We start from the raw sequence: 9819 nt of genomic DNA, 5'->3' as shown, positions 1-9819 counted from the left end.
CTTACTGCCCTGTGGGTCCAGGACCAGGACTAGATGATGTTTTGTAGGATTAGGGATCTACTGGATTTAAACACAAGGCTCGTGCCAGGCATCATTGAAGTCACCATTGCTGCACAAGTGGATTCCGAGAGTGTGTTGTAAATGTCGTACCGGTAGTAAAAGTTCATAGCGTAGCGTGATCAAAGAGCGCTTAGCGTATACCGTACACACGCTACCCATTTCCACGGCGCACTTCCGCGTAGAATGTACGGAGAAAGCGGCACAAATCTTGGGTTGACTTGCTCAATATCCGTCGGATTGATTCCTTTTCAGAACAGTAGGAGTCCAAAATTCGTAGGGCGTATTTGATGGCATCCTTTGTGTCCTTATTGTCTATAAAGATACTGTTTATATAGATCAGTCTCTGTAAAAGTAGCGAACCTGTTCATTTCAGCTTCCATGTTTAAATCTACCGCTGATAGTCTAGTCCCACACAGATAAGTTGCTGGCATAGCCAGCGAGTTAATCGAGAATAACGATATTATAACATCGAGCAAAGCATATCGCGGTTGTGGCGCAATCGCGTCGATGAGGTGCGGGATTCAGTACTCGATGATTAAAATGAGGGAGCAAAAACCGATATCAAATCGATAGTGGGTTATCGTCTGCAATCGTTATATTTTACGTGCACTATAACTTTTGTCATGCACTGCTGGCCTGTATCATAGGTATGTATGCTATTATATATATATATATATATATATATATATATATGTATATATATATATATATTGTATACATAGAATACAACTATCTCCTGTACCACGCAGAGACTGAGTATACCTCAAGTAAGATCAACACCACTGATCAACGCAGCCTTTACCGCATGGTCAAAAGCCTGTCTTGTCCTTCCTCATCGATGGCGCATGTGCTGCCACATCACCACTCACCGTGGGGCAATTAGCTAATGACTTTGCGGAGTTTTTTGATCGGAAGATAGATCGTCTACGGAATAACTGTCATGATGATGGGCAAGAAGATCTCTCACTTCAGCTAGGAAATATGTACCATCACAATGTCTGAATTCGACTACGTCTCAGAAGAAGTTATATCAAACACTCTCAAGGCAGCTTCCACGTCCTTGTTAGCACTCGATCCTATTCCTACATCATTGCTGAAAAATTGTATGTCCAGTCTGCTGTCCCCCATCACAAAAATTGTAAATGCCAGTCTGCAAACAGGTCGATTCCCTCCTTCTCTGAAACACTCTTTAGTCCGTCCACGTCTGAAAAAAGAGGGACTGCCACGTGATGATCTCAGCAACTATCGACCTGTTTCTAATCTGAGCTTCATTGGAAAACTGATTGAAAAAGCTGCTTGTGCACAGATCAAAGAGTACCTCTGTGAGCAGGACTTAATTCCTTCAACGCAGTCTGCCTATAGGAAAAACTACAGTGTAGAAACAGCCCTCTTGAAAGTCTATAATGAGATCCTGCTGGCCTTAGATTCACACAAGGAAGCCATCCTCGTCCTTCTTGACTATATAGTGCTGCATTTGACACCGTGGACTATCCCATCCTCCTTCGAAGGCTGGACAAAAGGTATGGGTTCCGCGGAAATGTCCTTGAATGGCTAAAATCCTATCTGAAAGACCGGACACACAGTGTGTGTAGATTGCAGACGCTACATCTGATATCCACCATGACAGCTGTGGCGTCCCACAAGGTTCAGTTATAGGACCACTGATATTTACGCTTCACAGTTCTCCAATCATCGACATCATCAATGATCACGGCCTTCAACCAATGGTCTACGCAGATGACACACAGATTCTGGTCACTTTCAATCCGGACGATCGAGAGGTGTCTGTTCTCAAGCTCAACAAGTGTCTGGCTGACATAAAACGCTGGTCTGTCAACAATTGCCTTACCTTGAACGACTCAAAGAGACAAAGACTGAAGTTATTCATTTCTTCTCCAAGTTTCTTACATCCCCAAGTCCTGTACGTGGCAGTCAGTATCGGTGACGTCAACATTATACCATCGTCCTGTGTTCGAAGTCTTGGCGTCCTTCTTGACAGACATCTCACCCAGTGTTGCCAGATGGTGATTTCGGGAACCAAAAAGGGTGAAATTTGGTGATTTTTGAAGTTGTTTGGTGACAAAATTTTGGGTGCTGTTCGTTATTCCGAAGGTTCGCTATTCCGAAGGTTCGTTATTAAGAAGGGTCGTTAATCCGAAACACGCAAATTCCCTATACCTACAGGTTCGTTAATCCGAAAATGAAAAAGGGTTAGTTAATCCGAAAATTTGTGGCGTTATTCCGATGGTTCATTATTCCGAAGATTGGTTAATCCGAAAATGAAATTCGGAACAATGAACCTTCGGAATAACGAATCTTAGGAATAAAGAGCCTTCGGAATAACGACCCTTCGGAATAACGAGCTGTAACCAAAATTTTAGCCTGGTAACCAAATCAAAATCTGGTGATATTTGGTTACTTTTTGGTGATTTTTGGACCAATGAAAAATAATCACACTAATTGAAAACAAAAATGCATTTTGCCCAAAGTTTTACCCATATTTCCTGTAAAAACATAACATGTGCCCCTTTTTTGTCACTCGACATACACAAACACTCATTATATCCATGGGGCCTACACGTCGTACAAATTATGCATCTAGTGTGTGTGACTACGGCGCGCCGATAGTTGCACCGATACCGCGCAGAGTGTTTTTGATAAAGGTTTATTGACATAATTAGGTGATCCGAGTATCCTCTCGGATCACCTTCTGTATCTGTACGGATTCTTTGTTAGGTGATCCGAGTATCCTTCGGATCACCTTCTGTATCTGTACTGATTCTTTGTTATTTCTCCGCAAAAGTTGTGCAGAGGTTAGCTCAGAAAGTGCATTGCCTCTCAATGTCAAACTTATACCATTGATGTATCATGTCGCGAAGACGACAGCGCAAGTAAAATCATAGTGATCAGTCGACCGTGACGTCACTATGACGTCATTATATGAAAACACATTTTCATGCATATCTCATTAATGGAATAGAATATTTCAATGAAATTTACGTCATATATATTTCAAGTCAAGCGGATTCTACTAATGTTCTCAAAATTCATATCTATTGTAAAACGCGCGCGTACGCGCGCGTTGAAATATTTGTATGCTCAAATCGAGCTCAAATTTTTTTTGCACACGTTTCAGACCATTTGGAGCAATTTTTGAAAAATTGAAAAAATTTGACGGACGCGTACGCGCGCGCACATATTCGCACGCACAGCTAATATGAAATAGAAATTTTCAATTTTTTCACACGGATCGGATGTCTGAAATGTCAAGGAATATTTCTACCAAGTTTTAAGTCGATCCGACTCAATATGACGTCATACGGGCCCGTCAAATTCAAAATTCCGCGCGTGCGTCAATGGGGATACACAGTGCAACTATGCCAAAAAACCGCCAATTTTAAATCGGATTTTACTCGTCAGGATGGACGGTGACCCCCCATTTTCTTTACATATTCTGAAAGCTGATGAGTTGTACATGTCATTTCATGGGCTGACTATGCTGACAAAATGATTAAAAGATATCGAATTTCTTAATAAAGTAAAAAAAGTAAATTTTCAAAATGACGTCATCAAATTTCAAGTTCACTCGAGTGTATCTCACCTATCCTTTGCCAATTTTCATCCAAATTTCAATATGTTAAAGCTTACGAAATGCTCTTTCATACATGTAACTACACAATTTTGATTAGATAACGACATCACCTCAAAAAAACGGATTGAAGGTAACCTTGTCAAATTTGACCAGTTTACGTGTAATCTCTATGGGAGTGCAATTTTTATGGAAATGAAAATTGACATGACTATCTTTATCGAGCACTAGCTCACTTATGCTTTGGTGAATTTCTCTAAGATTTTAATATGTTGTAGCTGAGACGTAGCACTATCGTAAGTGTGCCCTTCGTTTTTTCATACGTTGTCAAGATCACGTGAAAAAACTTGGTTGAAATTAAAGTTTATCTTCGATGTATTGAGATATTTCTTTCTTTTTGCAACTTTATGTGCAATAACTCAAGAAAAACATACCCTATCTCCACCATATTTTGCACATGTTTAGTTCATGTCACGAACGTTATTTCATAAACTAACAACTACTTGATCAGACGCCATCTTGGGTATGTAAATTAGGGTCAAAGGTCATAGATGTTTCATCCTCTATCTTGGTGAATACATGTCTTATCTTCCCCATATTTTGCACACGTAAAGACCATGTTACAAGGATCATTTCATAAAATAATCACTTTTTGCCCTGATGCCATCTTGTCTGTGCAATGTGGGGTCAAAGGTCATATGTACTTCTTTTTCTATCTTCGCTATGACGTTATCTCTATGGGAGGGAATTTTTTAGATGTGAAAATTGACATGACTCTCTTTATCGAGCACTATCTTACTTATGCTTCGGTGAATTTCTCTCAGATTTTAATATGTTGTAGCTGAGACTTTGCAGTATCAGGACTCGAATCATTGATTAAAAAAAATCGGATCACCTTAATTTGTCAGTGATGACAAATTACAATCTCTAGTTAGGTGATCCGAGAATCCTCTCGGATCACCTATTGTATCTGTACGGATTCTTTCTTTCTTTCTTTCTTTCTTTCTTTCTTTCTTTATTTCTGGACAAAAGTTGTGCAGAGGTTAGCTCAGAAAGTGCATTGCCTACCAATGTCAAACTTATACCATATATGTATCATGTCGCAAAGACGACAGCGCAAGTAAAATCATAGTGATCAGTCGACCGTGACGTCACTATGACGTCATTATATGAAAACACATTTTCATGCATATCTCATTAATGAAATGGAATATTTCAATGAAATTTACGTCACATATATTTCAAGTCAAGCGGATTTTACTCATATTTTCAAAATTCATTTTTATTTCAAAAAGCGCGCGTACGCGCGCGTTGAAATATTTGTATGCTCGAATCGAGCTCAAATTTTTTTTGCACACGTTTCAGACCATTTGAGGCATTTTTTGAAAAATTGAAAAAAATGGACGGACGCGTACGCGCGCGCACATATTTGCACGCACAGCTAATATGAAATAGAAATTTTCAATTTTTTCACAAGAATCGGATGTCGGAAATGTCAAGGAATATTTCTACCAAGTTTCAAGTCAATCCGACTCAATATGACGTCATACGGGCCCGTCAAAGTTGAAATTCCGCGCGCGCGTCAATGGCGATATACAGTGCAACGATGCCAAAAAAACGCCAATTTTAAATCCGATTTTACTCGTCAGGATGGACGGTAACCCCCCATTTTCTTTACATATTCTGAAAGCTGATGAGTTGGACATGTTATTTCATGGGTTGGCAATGCTGGCAAAATGATTAAAAGATATCAAATTTCTTAATAAAGTAAAAAAAGTAAATTTTCAAAATAACATCATCAAATTTCAAGTTCACTCGAGCGTATCTCACTTATCCTTTGCCAATTTACACCCAGATTTCAGTATGTTGTAGCTTATTGAATGATCTTTCATTCATATCCTTACAACATTTTGATTGGATGACGGCATCACTTCGTAAAATTGGATTGAAAGTAATATTGTCAAATTTGACCAGTTTACGTGTTATCTCTATGGGAGAGCAGTTTTTCTGGCAGTGAAAATTGACATGACTCTCTTTTTCGAGCACTAGCTCACTTATGCTTCGGTGAATTTCTCCCAGATTTTAGTATGTTGTAGCTGAGACTTTGGGCTATCGTAAGTGTGCCCTTCATTTTTTCATACGACGTCGGCATCACGTCGAAAAACTTGGTTGAAAATGGCACGAGGCTTCGATGCAGCGTCATTTTGCTTAATACACAGGGCCTATGGAGAATGAAATAGGTCATTGCGTAGCGCATCCGACTCGTAATCCTAAGGTCCCTGGTTCGAGCCTCACCCCTGCCAATATTTTTTTTTTTAATTTTTTAAACACTTTTTTTCTTCTTTTTCTTTAGTTAATCTTAATCTCCCTTTCCTTACTTTATCTTTTTCTGATTTTTTTATGCTTCTCCTTCAAATTTCTATAAAATAACATAATTTTTTCTTTATTTTTCTGTCTTTCTACTACTTTCTGTGCAATAGATGAACAACAACAATGGCTATCAATCCCATATTTTGCACATGTTTAGTACATGTCAAGTACATTATTTCATAAAATAACAACTACTTGATCGGACACCATCTTGGGTATGTAAATTAGGGTCAAAGGTCATAAATGTTTCATCCTGTATCTTGGTGAATACATGTCCTATCTTTCTCATATTTTGCACACGCGAAGACCATGTTACAAGAATCATTTCATAAAATAATCACTTTTTGCTTAGACGCCATCTTGGGTGTGCAAAGTGAGGTCAAAGGTCAAATATACTTCATTCTGTTTTAGCTTTCTCTCGCACTTGTCAATTATAGACCACAAAGCACAGTCGTTGAAATTATCTAAAAGCTGATCTTCGATGTATTGAGATATTTCTTTCTTTCTGCAACTTTCTTTGCAAAAACTCAAGAAAAACATACCCTATCACCACCATATTTTGCACATATTTAGTTCATGTCACGTACATTATTTCACAAAATAACAACTACTTCATCAGACGCCATCTTGGGAATGTAAATTAAGGTCATAGGTCATAAACGTTTCATCCTGTATTTTGGTGAATACATGTCTTTTCTTTCCCATATTTTGTACACGTAAAGACCATGTCACAAGGATCATTTCACAAGATAACCACTTTTTGGTCAGATGCCATCTTGTCTGTGCAAAGTGAGGTCAAAGGTCATGTGTACTTTTTTCTCTATCTTCGTTATGACGTGTTAACTCTATGGGAGGGAATTTGTCTAGATGTGAAAATTGACATGATTGTCTTTATCGAGCACTATCTCACTTACCTTTCGGTGAATTTCTCCCAGATTTTAATATGTTGTAGCTGAGACTTTGCGCTATCGTTTCTTTGCCCACTCTTTTTCATACGACATCGAAATCACGTCGAAAAACTTCGCTAAAATTAAAGCTTAGCTTCGATGTATTTTCATGTTTCTTTCTTTCTGCAACTTTCTTTGCAATAACTCAAGAAAGATATTCCCTATTACCCCCATATTTTGCACATGTTTAGTTCATGTCACGTACATTATTATAAGATAACAACTACTTGATCGAACACCATCTTGGGTAGGTAAATTAGGGTCAAAGGTCATAAATGTTTCATTCTGTATCTTCGTTATAGTGTATACCGAATTTGGTACCAAAGATGGCAGACCTGACTCTCTTTTCTAAATGAGAATTAAAACATCACACGGTCAATGTCATTAAACACAGATGAAGCCTGTATGGTCATGCATATTGCGATCAGCACTCGAATCATCGATTAAAAAAAATCGGATCACCTAATTTGTCAGTGTTGACAAATTCCAAGTCTAGTTCTTCTTTATTTCTAACCAAAATTTGTGCAGCGGTTAGCTCAGAAAGTGCATTGCCTTTCAATGTCAAACTTATACCATATATGTATCATGTCCCAAAGACGGCAGATCAAGTAAAATCATAGTGATCAGTTGACCGTGACGTCACTATGACGTCATTATATGAAAACACATTTTCATTCATATCTCATTAATGGAATGGAATTTTGCAATAGAATTTACGTCACATACATTTCAAGTTATGCGCATTTTACTCATATTCTCAAAATTCATATTTTCACTTAAAACGTGCGCGTACGCGCGCGTTGAAATATTTGTATGCTCAAATCGACCTCAAATTTTTTTTGCACACGTTTCAGACCATTTGGAGCATTTTTTGAAAAATTGAAAAAATTGGACGGACGCGTACGCGCGCGCACATATTCGCACACACAGCTCATATGCAATGGAAATTTCCCGTTTTTTACATTTATCAGATGCCTAAAATGTCAAGGAATATTTCTACCAAGTTTCAAGTCAATCCAACTCAATATGACGTCATACGGGCCCGTCAAAGTTGAAATTCCGCGCGCGCGTCAATGGCGATATACAGTGCAACGATGCCAGAAAAACGCCAATTTTAAATCCGATTTTATTCGTCAGGATGGACGGTAACCTCCCATTTTCTTTACATATTCTGAAAGTTGATGAGTTGGATATGTTATTTCATGGGTTGGCGATGCTGGCAAAATGATTGAAAGATATCAAATTTCTTAATAAAGTAAAAAAAGTAAATTTTCAAAATGACGTCATCAAATTTCAAGTTCACTCGAGCGTATCTCACTTATCCTTTGCCAATTTACACTTAAATTTCAGTATGTTGTAGCTTATTAAATGATCTTTCATTAATATAATTACAACATTTTGATTGGAGGACGGCATCACCTCGTAAAAATGGATTGAAAGTAATATTGTCAAATTTGACTAGTTTACGTGTTATCTCTATGGGAGAGCAGTTTTTCTGGCAGTGAAAATTGACATGACTCTCTTTTTCGAGCACTAGCTCACTTATGCTTCGGTGAATTTTTCCCAGATTTTAGTATGTTGTAGCTGAGACTTTGGGCTATCGTAAGTGTGCCCTCCATTTTTTCATACGATGTCGGCATCAATTCGAAAAACTTGGTTGAAAATGGCACGAGGCTTCGATGCAGCGTCATTTTGCTTAATACACAGGGCCTATGGAGAATGAAATAGGTCATTGCGTAGCGCATCCGACTCGTAATCCTAAGATCCCTGGTTCGAGGCTCACTCCTGCCAATATTTTTTTTAAATTTTTTTAAACACTTTTTTTCCTCTTTTTCTTTAGTTAATCTTAATCTCCCTTTCCTTACTTTATCTTTTTCTGATTTTTTTATGCTTCTCCTTCAAATTTCTATAAAATAACATAATTTTTTCTTTATTTTTCTTTCTTTCTACTACTCTCTGTGCAATAGATGAACAACAACAATGGCTATCAATCCCATATTTTGCACATGTCTAGTACATGTCACGTACATTATTTCATAAAGTAACAACTACTTGATCGGACACCATCTTGGGTATGTAAATTAGGGTCAAAGGTCATAAATGTTTCATCCTGTATCTTGGTGAATACATGTCCTATCTTTCCCATATTTTGCACACGCAAAGACCATGTTACAAGAATCATTTCACAAAATAACTACTAATTGCTCAGATGCCATCTTGGGTGTGCAAAGTGGGGTCAAAGGTCATATGTACTTCTTTCTCAATCTTCGCTATTACGTGTTATCTCTATAGGAGGGAGTTTTTCTAGATGTGAAAATTGACATGACTATCTTTATCATGCACTATCTTACTTATGCTTCCGTGAATTTCTCCTAGATTTTAATATGTTGTAGCTGAGACTTTGTGCTATCATATAAGTGCCCTTTGTTTTTTCACACGATGTCGGTATCACGTCAAAATACTTGGTTGAAATTAAAGCTCATCAACGATGTATTGAAATTTTTCTTTCTTTGCACAACTTTCTTTGCAAAACCACAAGAAAAACATGCTCTATCACCACCATATTTTGCACATGTTTAGTTCATGTCACCTATATTATTTCATAAAATAACGACTTCTTAATCAGACGCCATCTTGGGTATGTAAATAAGGGTGAAAGGTCATATATGTTTCATCCTGCATCTTGGTGAATACCTGTACTATCTTTCCCATATTTTGCACACGTATAGACGATGTCGCAAAAATCATTTCACAAAATAAACACTTTTTCCTCAGATGCCATCTTGGGAGTGTAAAAGTGGGTCAAAGGTCATATGTATTTGTTGCTGTATCTTTGTTATCTAGTGTATACAG

This window comes from Diadema antillarum, unplaced genomic scaffold, assembly GCF_040938485.1.
Source record: "Diadema antillarum isolate AM-2024a unplaced genomic scaffold, OU_Dant_1.0 seq00000693_RagTag, whole genome shotgun sequence".
NCBI classification, from domain to species: Eukaryota; Metazoa; Echinodermata; class Echinoidea; order Diadematoida; family Diadematidae; genus Diadema; species Diadema antillarum.
This window is presented reverse-complemented; position numbering follows the sequence as displayed.